Source organism: Choristoneura fumiferana, chromosome Z, assembly GCF_025370935.1.
Source record: "Choristoneura fumiferana chromosome Z, NRCan_CFum_1, whole genome shotgun sequence".
Classification (NCBI taxonomy): Eukaryota; Metazoa; Arthropoda; class Insecta; order Lepidoptera; family Tortricidae; genus Choristoneura; species Choristoneura fumiferana.
Genome location: NC_133472.1, coordinates 9232443 through 9241668, shown reverse-complemented (window position 1 = coordinate 9241668; position 9226 = coordinate 9232443).

The window sequence follows — 9226 nt, the reverse complement described above, 5'->3', positions numbered from 1 at the left end:
TCGACGCGTTTAACTAATGCGCTATTAAGATAAGCCTTACCCGCACCTAAGTTACGTTTGCAGCTATCCGAATCCTAAAACGTTCCCGGTTGACGCCAACACAAGCCACACCAACCTCATTAGCTCAAGCGATTGACGTCGTACTTATTGTGGGCTGTACACAGTTTTAAATGTGGAGAGAGAAGATAAAGCATTACTAGTGCAATGCGTCATGCTATTACAAATATTGGCAATACCTAACCACAGTGCAAGTCGTGCGGGCATATTTTCACAATGACTGTCTCCAAGCAGCGGGCAAGACAAGAGCTCTGGCTGACTATTTATTTCATAAACTAGGTCAATTACGCACTTCGCATGGGTTAGATAATTTGGATTTACCTACAATATGATAAGTGTTGGCATAATGGCCAATTTGCCTTTGCCTCATTTTCACATTGACTTTTTTATAAAAAATATCCGTCACTGGGAATATGGCGCCTAGTTGCCCAACGTTGCAATTGCTTGTTAATTTGATAAAATAAACACACATATATCTTAAGAAAGTGATTTTAATGAACATAATAAAACATGGTGGCAGCGTAAGCAAGTACCAAGCAAGATGGACACAAATACAACTCTAACAGATATCGTCCAACAACAAACGGTGCTTCTGAAGTCTATGCAGGAACAAATCGCTAGGCTTTCAGAACCCAAGCCGACGTCCTCACAGAGCATAAGCGTACCTTGGCCATCGACGATCGACATAAATAAAGATCCTGAAGATGCATTCAAATCTTTCGATTCCGCATGGACAAACTATTGCCGCGCGACACAAATAAACATGTGGTCGCCGGAAGAAGAACCCAGAAAAATAAGCATTTTATTCAGCGCGATCGGCGACGAGGCCTTAAAAAAATACAACAATTTTGGTCTCTCGGACTCGGATAAAGAGTCAAAAACATGTATGGAAATATTAAATATTATGAAAGCAAGAATGGTTCCAAAAAAGAATGTGATTTACAACAGATATTTATTCCTAGGAAGGAATCAAAGCCCGAATGAACCTTTTGACATATTCTACGCAGAGCTAACAAACTAATAGAAGAGTGTGAGTATAACACTAACTTTCAAGAAGAAATGATGCGTGACAAAATTGTCTTAGGTATCAGAGACATCGGACTAAAAAAAGATCTTCTAAAGAAAGATAATTTAACACTAAAGGATTCTATCAACCTATGTCGAGCAGCAGAAGCGACAGATAAGCATTTAAAAGAATTTTCTGCACCAGCGGACATTAAAAAAATTGAAGAAAAAAATAACAAGTCTCGCAAATGTCGTTTCTGTGGTAGCAGTCATATTTTCAAGAAAAAATATTGTCCAGCCTGGGGCACCATATGTATCAATTGTAAGGGCAGGAATCATCTAGAAAAAGTTTGCAAGAAAAAGAAAGTAGTAAAAGAAGTAAAAGACAATAAGGTGAATGATGACAACCATACTCAAGACAGCGATTCAGAACCAGAATATTTTATTAACAAAATAATTACAAAGCAGAACAAGAATTTAGCAGAGTGCGACTTACAATTCAGAGTCAAGAAAGAATGGAAAACCACTACATGTCTACTGGACACCGCAGCGGATACATGTCTAATCGGCCTACATAATGCTGAAAAAATTTTTGGTAAAAATTATGTACAAGAAAAAATGAGACCATCAAAAAAAACATTGTTTGGTTTTGGAGGAAATAATGTCATGGTTCATGGTGAAATGGATATAATTCTAAAAACAAACATATCGGGTCTGAAAATTAAATACAATGTTACATTTCAAGTTGTTCATAACACACACATTCCACTTTTGTCATGTACAGCCTGCACTCAGATGGGCCTTGTTAAGTTCTGCAAAGAGGTACGATGTAATTATTCACAGGAAACACAGAACATACTAAGCAAGTACAATTCGGTGTTCGAAGGCCGAGGCAGTTTCTCAGGTGAGATTGATCTCGAAATTGATAAAAGCCTTCCACCAGTTGTCCAGAAAGCTCGTCGGATTCCAGTAGCTCTATGGCCAGTCCTGAAAGAAGAATTAAAGAAGTTAGAAGCAGAGGGCATCATTACAAAAGAAGACAATCACACTGATTGGGTAAGCAATATTTTAATTATAAAAAAAAAGATAACTTTAGAATATGTCTTGACCCAATCCCGCTAAATAAGGCTATAAAACGACCAAATCATCAGTTTACTACAGTAGAAGAAATTCTACCTGAATTGGGTAAGGCCAAGATATTTTCTACATTTGATGTAAAGAAAGGTTTTTGGCATTTAAATCTGACTGAAAACAGCAGCAAACTCACCACTTTCTGGACACCATTTGGAAAATACCGTTGGAATGTTCTTCCATTTGGCATCTCTTCATCACCTGATTATTTTCAAATAAGAATGAATGAGATCATACAAGGTCTAACAGGTGTTGAGGCACTTGTTGATGACTTGTTAGTATATGGAGTGGGTGATACAATGTCTGAAGCTATTCTGGATCATAATAAAAACCTTGAAGGCCTCTTAAGTAGACTAGTAAAATATAATTGTAAACTGAATAAATCTAAAACTAAACTTTTGCAAACATCAGTAAAATATTATGGTCATATTTTCACTAATAAAGGTCTTCAGGCAGATCCATCCAAAATTAAATCCATTTCAAATATCCCGGTCCCAAAGAACAAAAAAGAATTACAAAGGTTTCTTGGTGTAGTCACATATCTCAGTAGGTTCATTCCCAATTTAAGTGCAGAGTCAACATTTTTGAGACAGTTAACTCATGATAAAAATGAATGGATATGGGACCATAAAGCACAAAAAGAGTTTGATACACTCAAATCTGCTATCAGTGATCTGAAAACGTTAAAATACTATGACAAAAATGAAACACTTCTTGTTGAATGTGATTCCAGCGAAGGAGCTTTGGGAGTGGCTCTATTCCAGCAGAACCAACCAGTTGCTTATGCCTCACGGTGCCTCACTCCAACTGAGAAGAAATATGCACAGATCGAGAAGGAGCTTCTAGCTGTGGTGTTTGCCTGTACAAGGTTTGATCAGCTGATTATAGGTAATGCTAAAACGATTATTAAAACAGACCATAAACCACTCCTTAACATATTTAAGAAACCACTTCTTCATGCTCCAAAAAGACTACAGTCCATGCTATTGACATTGCAAAGGTACAGTCTAGAATTACAATTTGTACCAGGAAAAGAAAATATCATGGCAGATGCTTTGTCTCGATTTTATCTAGAATGTCAGGATATTGATAAGTCAAAAGATCTAAAAATATTTGAAGTAATAGAAAAAATTAATCCTTTAAATAATCTACCTATCTCTGATAGCTGTATCAAAGAAATTGCAATTGCATCATCAAAGGACAACTCATTTATAGTTCTTAAAGACTTTATTCAGCATGGTTGGCCGAAATACATAAGGGATATACCAGATTCCCTCAAACCATACTACAGCATTCAGAGTGATTTGTCTGTTTATCAAGAACTAATACTAAAAAATCAAGCTATATTAATACCAGAAGGTTTAAGGGGAGATATGCTAAAAAAACTACACAGGGCACACTCAGGAATTGAAAACACATTAAAACTAGCTAGGGATGCTATATATTGGCCATCAATGTCCAAGGACATTAAAGAAATGATTCAGTGTTGCCCGACGTGTAATAAATACCAACCAAGTCAGCAAAAATTTACCATGCAGACTCATACTATACCAGAATACCCATTTCAAATAGTATCAATGGATGTTTTCTTTTTCACTCTTAAAGGAAAACAAAGAAAATATTTAATAGTGGTTGATCACTATTCTGATTTCTTTGAAACTGAAGAATTAAGAGATTTATCATCAAAACCAGTAATCGAAACATGCAAAAAGATATTTTCACGACATGGTGTTCCAGAAAAAGTAATCACAGATGGCGGAACTAACTTTGTTAACCAAGATTTTTCAGCCTTCGCCCTAGAGTGGGGCTTCATACAAGTTACTTCATCACCCAATCATCCACAAGGAAATGGCAAAGCAGAAGCTACTGTGAAAATAGCTAAAAAATTACTCCAGAAATCTACAGAAAATGGAGAAGATTTCTGGTTCAGCTTGCTATGTCACAGAAATACGCCTAACAAATTAAATTCAAGTCCAGCTCAGAGGTTATTCTCACGTAGAACAAGAGGATTCTTGCCTACTATTGAAACATTATTGAAACCAAATATAGTAAATAATGTTCCTGAAGACATTAAAAGAAAAAAGGAGATGGTGAAATGTTCACATGACAAACGAGCCAGAAAAGCAACCACTCTTGAAATAGGTCAGGCAGTTTCAGTACAAATGAATCCATCTTCAAATAAAAAATGGACTCCTGGAATAATTACAGATGTGCTTTCAGATCGTTCATATCTAGTTGATGTTAATGATACAACATACAGACGGGATCTTATTCATATCCGTCCTCTTTTGCAGAGCACAGGGAACCCATCTGACATAGAATTACATCACAGTGTTGACACAAACACTCAACAAAATAAATTAATTTCCACTAACAATGACCAAGACAATGACATTATTTCAGAAAATACACCAAAGGATCTTGTTTGTTCCTCTCCTAACAATACCAGTATAGACGTTACTTTAAACTTGCCTGAAACACCAGGCCAGGATTCCTTTCTTAAGCCCTTAAGCCCACAGATAAATCCACCTGTCGTTAATCTACCTACTGGTGCTAAAGATAGCAGACCTAGGAGAGAAATAAAGAAGCCTTCCTATCTTAAAGACTATGTAAGTTAATCTGTACTGTAATTCTTAACTACTTTGATAAAGAGAATGTAATTGATGTATTGAGTAAAATAGTATCTGTTATAATTATGCTATTAATTTTCTCAATTCCAGTCTTTTTCAAACAGATTGTTTCTGTATGTGAATTAGGATTTGGTATCATTTGTGATACACAATGCTCTACCCAAATTATAATTTTATTACCCACTTAGTGATTTTAGATTTGTTATAGTTAAGTAAACATTTATTGTATTTTCATAAAAAAGACAGCGTGTTGGCATAATGGCCAATTTGCCTTTGCCTCATTTTCACATTGACTTTTTTATAAAAAATATCCGTCACTGGGAATATGGCGCCTAGTTGCCCAACGTTGCAATTGCTTGTTAATTTGATAAAATAAACACATATATCTTAAGAAAGTGATTTTAATGAACATAATAAAACAATAAGGAATCCCTACACATTGGTAAAATGGGTGCACTTTTACTAACCTACACATTTATCAATTTCCTGCCATTTCGTCAACCGGTAAAGATACGAGTACAAGGTGACTTAAACACCATCAGGATTTGTATACCTACTAAACTTCTTATTCCCTAGTTTAAAAACTATGGAAGTTCCATATACTTATAGCCCGTTTTAACCCCCTTTCCTTTCTAAGAGAATGCTTCCGCTATGAAATAGGTAAACCTATTTACCAAATTTCATAGTAGGTAATTTTCGATGTGCCTCAATAGATCAGAAGTAGCTCGTCATTTTATAATGTTACAATTCTTCTTAGCTTCTGCTAGGTAGGCCAATGATAACGGCGATTGGGAAGCTTTCGAAAAACCAGAGTCCAGACAATCAGGTGCGATTGAAACTGCAAAGAGTTATGCATTACAGCTAACACTATTCGATCTTTTAAGTTTCAGTAAAGACGATAAACGTAATGTGTGGATTCAGGATTTAAATATCAAACAGCCGGTCCACCATCGCAGCATCTCACGGCTGATCTGTGGCTTATCACGGCTTAATGTGGCATCTGAGGATGAACCTGTGGCATATATATATTTACGACATCGATAACGTCCGCCGCTCTCGGGTGGTCGTGGCGTGAACACGGTGGCACATTACATTATCAACTGGAGTTTATCAAGGAGCAATCGTTTGGGTTTAACTTTTAACCACTGATACGAACATAAAACGTATTTTCAAGCATGATATTTAACACAATGCTAGCCGTTAGCGACACTGGCACATCGTCACCTAATTTATTTCAGAATATTTCAGACCGCGCTATTTCGAGCTTGTGGAAGTCTGAGGGCAATATGATTCTTTCAGAGTTTTAGTCGCAACGCGTCATGGACGTTCGTTGTTCCTGAAATACTTAAGTAAAAAGTCACTGTCACGCCATTGACCCTCGATGCAAGGCGACGCTCCGCCAGCGACGTGCGACGCTACTCTACAGCAGCCAAGGTTAATGAGATGACTGATGTTACAAATTAATTTCTCATTCCATAAGTCTATACTCACTGACTTTTAGGAATTGTATTGGCTTGTAGTTACAATTACAGTGTAATCTTTCTTCCTCTTGACCGCGTACCTAAACAGGTCTTAAATATGTGTGTCTACTTATGTATATTTTTAACAATAAGTATTCATAATGCTCACGTACTCGTATTAGAGCTTTGAAAATTAGGGATCAAACCAGATCGATTAATGTTTTTTTATGGATGTCCGTGGATGAGGCTGTTAACTATGACTATGCTATGCAATCTATAGCCTCGTTCATTCCAACTAAATATTTCTAAACGAATCATGGAACAATGTGATGCAATAAAATAATTTTAATTTACTATACCTACATTATAACGTGTTTTTGCGACAATAAAATCCTATTGCAATATAAATAGATGCAATTAGATGTATAATGACGGAAGTAAGTTTATTAATTATATATTGATTGCAATATCTGCAATAGTCATGACGCAAAACAAAGATCTAAGGGACCAATAAATTAATAAATAATTACCTTTTTATAAGAAAGAAGATTAAGAAACCGGTCGTACCTAGATAAAAATACTTTTTAATCAGTTGTTAATGTTTTAATCGTTTAATTGCCACTTTTACCGTTTAAAGAACTCGGCATAGAAATAATATCTACATAAAAACCGACCAAGTGCGAGTCGGAATCGCGCACCGAGGGTTCCGTAGCAACATCTTTGAATAAGCCGTCTGAAATCTGAATGGCAGTTCTGTGCTACTCATTTGATCGCAAAATTAAGATGGCCGCAAACTTACGTATGTGACACTTAACACACAGATTTCCGAAGACTAGAGATTAATTTGCAAAATATTAGGCTTTAAGGCGCTAATTTTTGTCAAAGTCAAGTGCTAAGACAAGCTAAACTAAACAGTCGAAGAGAAAAATGTAAAAAAAAACATTAAGTTTTTATACCTAACTACTTAAATAAAATTGAAAACTGACACAGCTTAGTAATTAATTAGGCTTAATATAGTAATAAATACGAGTGAAAGTCGATCAAAATTGAATATTGAATATTTGTCGCCTGTTAGTCCGGAGCCCTACACTGCGCGTAGCCCGATACGCACTTGGCCGATTATTCTTTAACTTGAACAAATATCCATAAAGTTTGGCTTAGTTTAGGTCATTTCACACGACATATCCGTATCATAAAAAGTATACATGTATGTTTAATGATTGTATTGTAATCAATAACAAGGAGATGAACTCGCTATCTGAGGCGCGGGGAGTCAAGAGGGCGAGCGCCGGTTGCGTCAGATGAACCTGCGCCGGCGACTTCTGAGGACCAACCGCACCGCTATCAGTACCGACAACCCGGTATCAATAAACCCGCTAATAAGACCGAGGAGGCTACTGCGAAATTCGAAAATCGACCCTCTCACTCTCGTATTAAATAATAAAATCATCAGCGGGACGGCAACATGCGAGGTTAGAATTTTGCATTTGGTAGTATAGGGCCAGAACATACATACGGTGAAACGTACATAATCTGCAACGAAACTGCACCTTCTAATTACATTTGAGTTTTATAATGCCATAGTCTCATTTGAGAGTCCGCACCGCACATGTCGGCGTGCAGGAAACTCGTGTTTGTGTTTCATCGGCTTTGAAAGAAAACCGAAATGATTTATGATGTAATTTCATCACATTGTGGTTTAAGTTAGGGTGCGGCATGTGTGAAAAACAATGGACACTGGTTTCAAACCAACGGAAGGGTAAATACAAAAAACAATTATTCTTCCGTGTTTCAAACCAATAACTTCTAAAGTTTTGTTTCACCGTCGGTTCTGGGCCTAAAGCGGAGTTATTAGCGAGCCGATTGTTTCCATGTCTGTCAACGAAATTCTTAGAAGAGGTTAACATATTCGGTCAAGCAGGATGCGAGGCAGAAGACATTAGCAATGCGAGCCCACAGCCGCAGCACAGTGATAATATTATAATTAGTCGAAGCTAGTGTGAGTAATGGCGTCGGAAATAACACGCGAAGCGCGTTGGCGCCAAGCGAAGCGTCCGCGCAGAGGATGAGCGCGCTACCAGGGTTGCCATGCGTCAGGACTTGTCCTGAAATGTCAGGGTTTTTGAATCCTATCAGAGCGGGCCAGATTTGAAGCCGTGAGGATATTTGATTAGGAACGTATTCTGATACTTGTGCAAAAAACATATATTTGCAACTAATATTAGGATTAAACAATAGTAAGGTACTTACTATTTTTTAACCCCCGACACAAAAACAGCCGATATATGTCAGATTGTGTCATCGTAGCTCTCAAACAAATGAACCGATTCCGATGCGGTTTTTTTTATCTGAAAGCGAGTTTGTTTTACGGCAGTTATTAGCTATGTTTCATCAGGTTTAGCCATTTTTGAGATACCCATTGAACTTTGAAATTACAATATTAGTGGTTTATCAACTTTTCTATGTTAGTTTTCGTTGGGTTATTTCGTCAACATTTTTGATGTTTCCATTGGATAGTCTTTTTATCGGATTTTTTAATTTTGCACCTGGTAACTGCGTTGCGCCCGCGTCGACCCGCGACCCCCGCCGCGCGGCCGCCGCCGCCTCGTCTGTCTTGTGACTGGAGCTATTTTAATGTGCTAGTGTGACGCTGAGCTGATTTATTTAGGAGTTCAGCTCTCGGAGACTTAAAGGTTGTTTCTATTATTATTGTTATTGCTGATTCGCTGGCTGCCCGCAGATAATTTTCTGATATATTTCATGCTCAACGAACGCAACACGACACGAATACAAATCCTAGGTGTGGATCTGTGGGTGTGAATGCTGGACTGAAGGGAAAACCTAATTTAAAAAAATATCTCAAAATCCCATTCTATAACCATGATTGATTAAGTGATTAATATACCAAATCCATTCAAATGGACTTGGTTTTCCTAAGGTAAA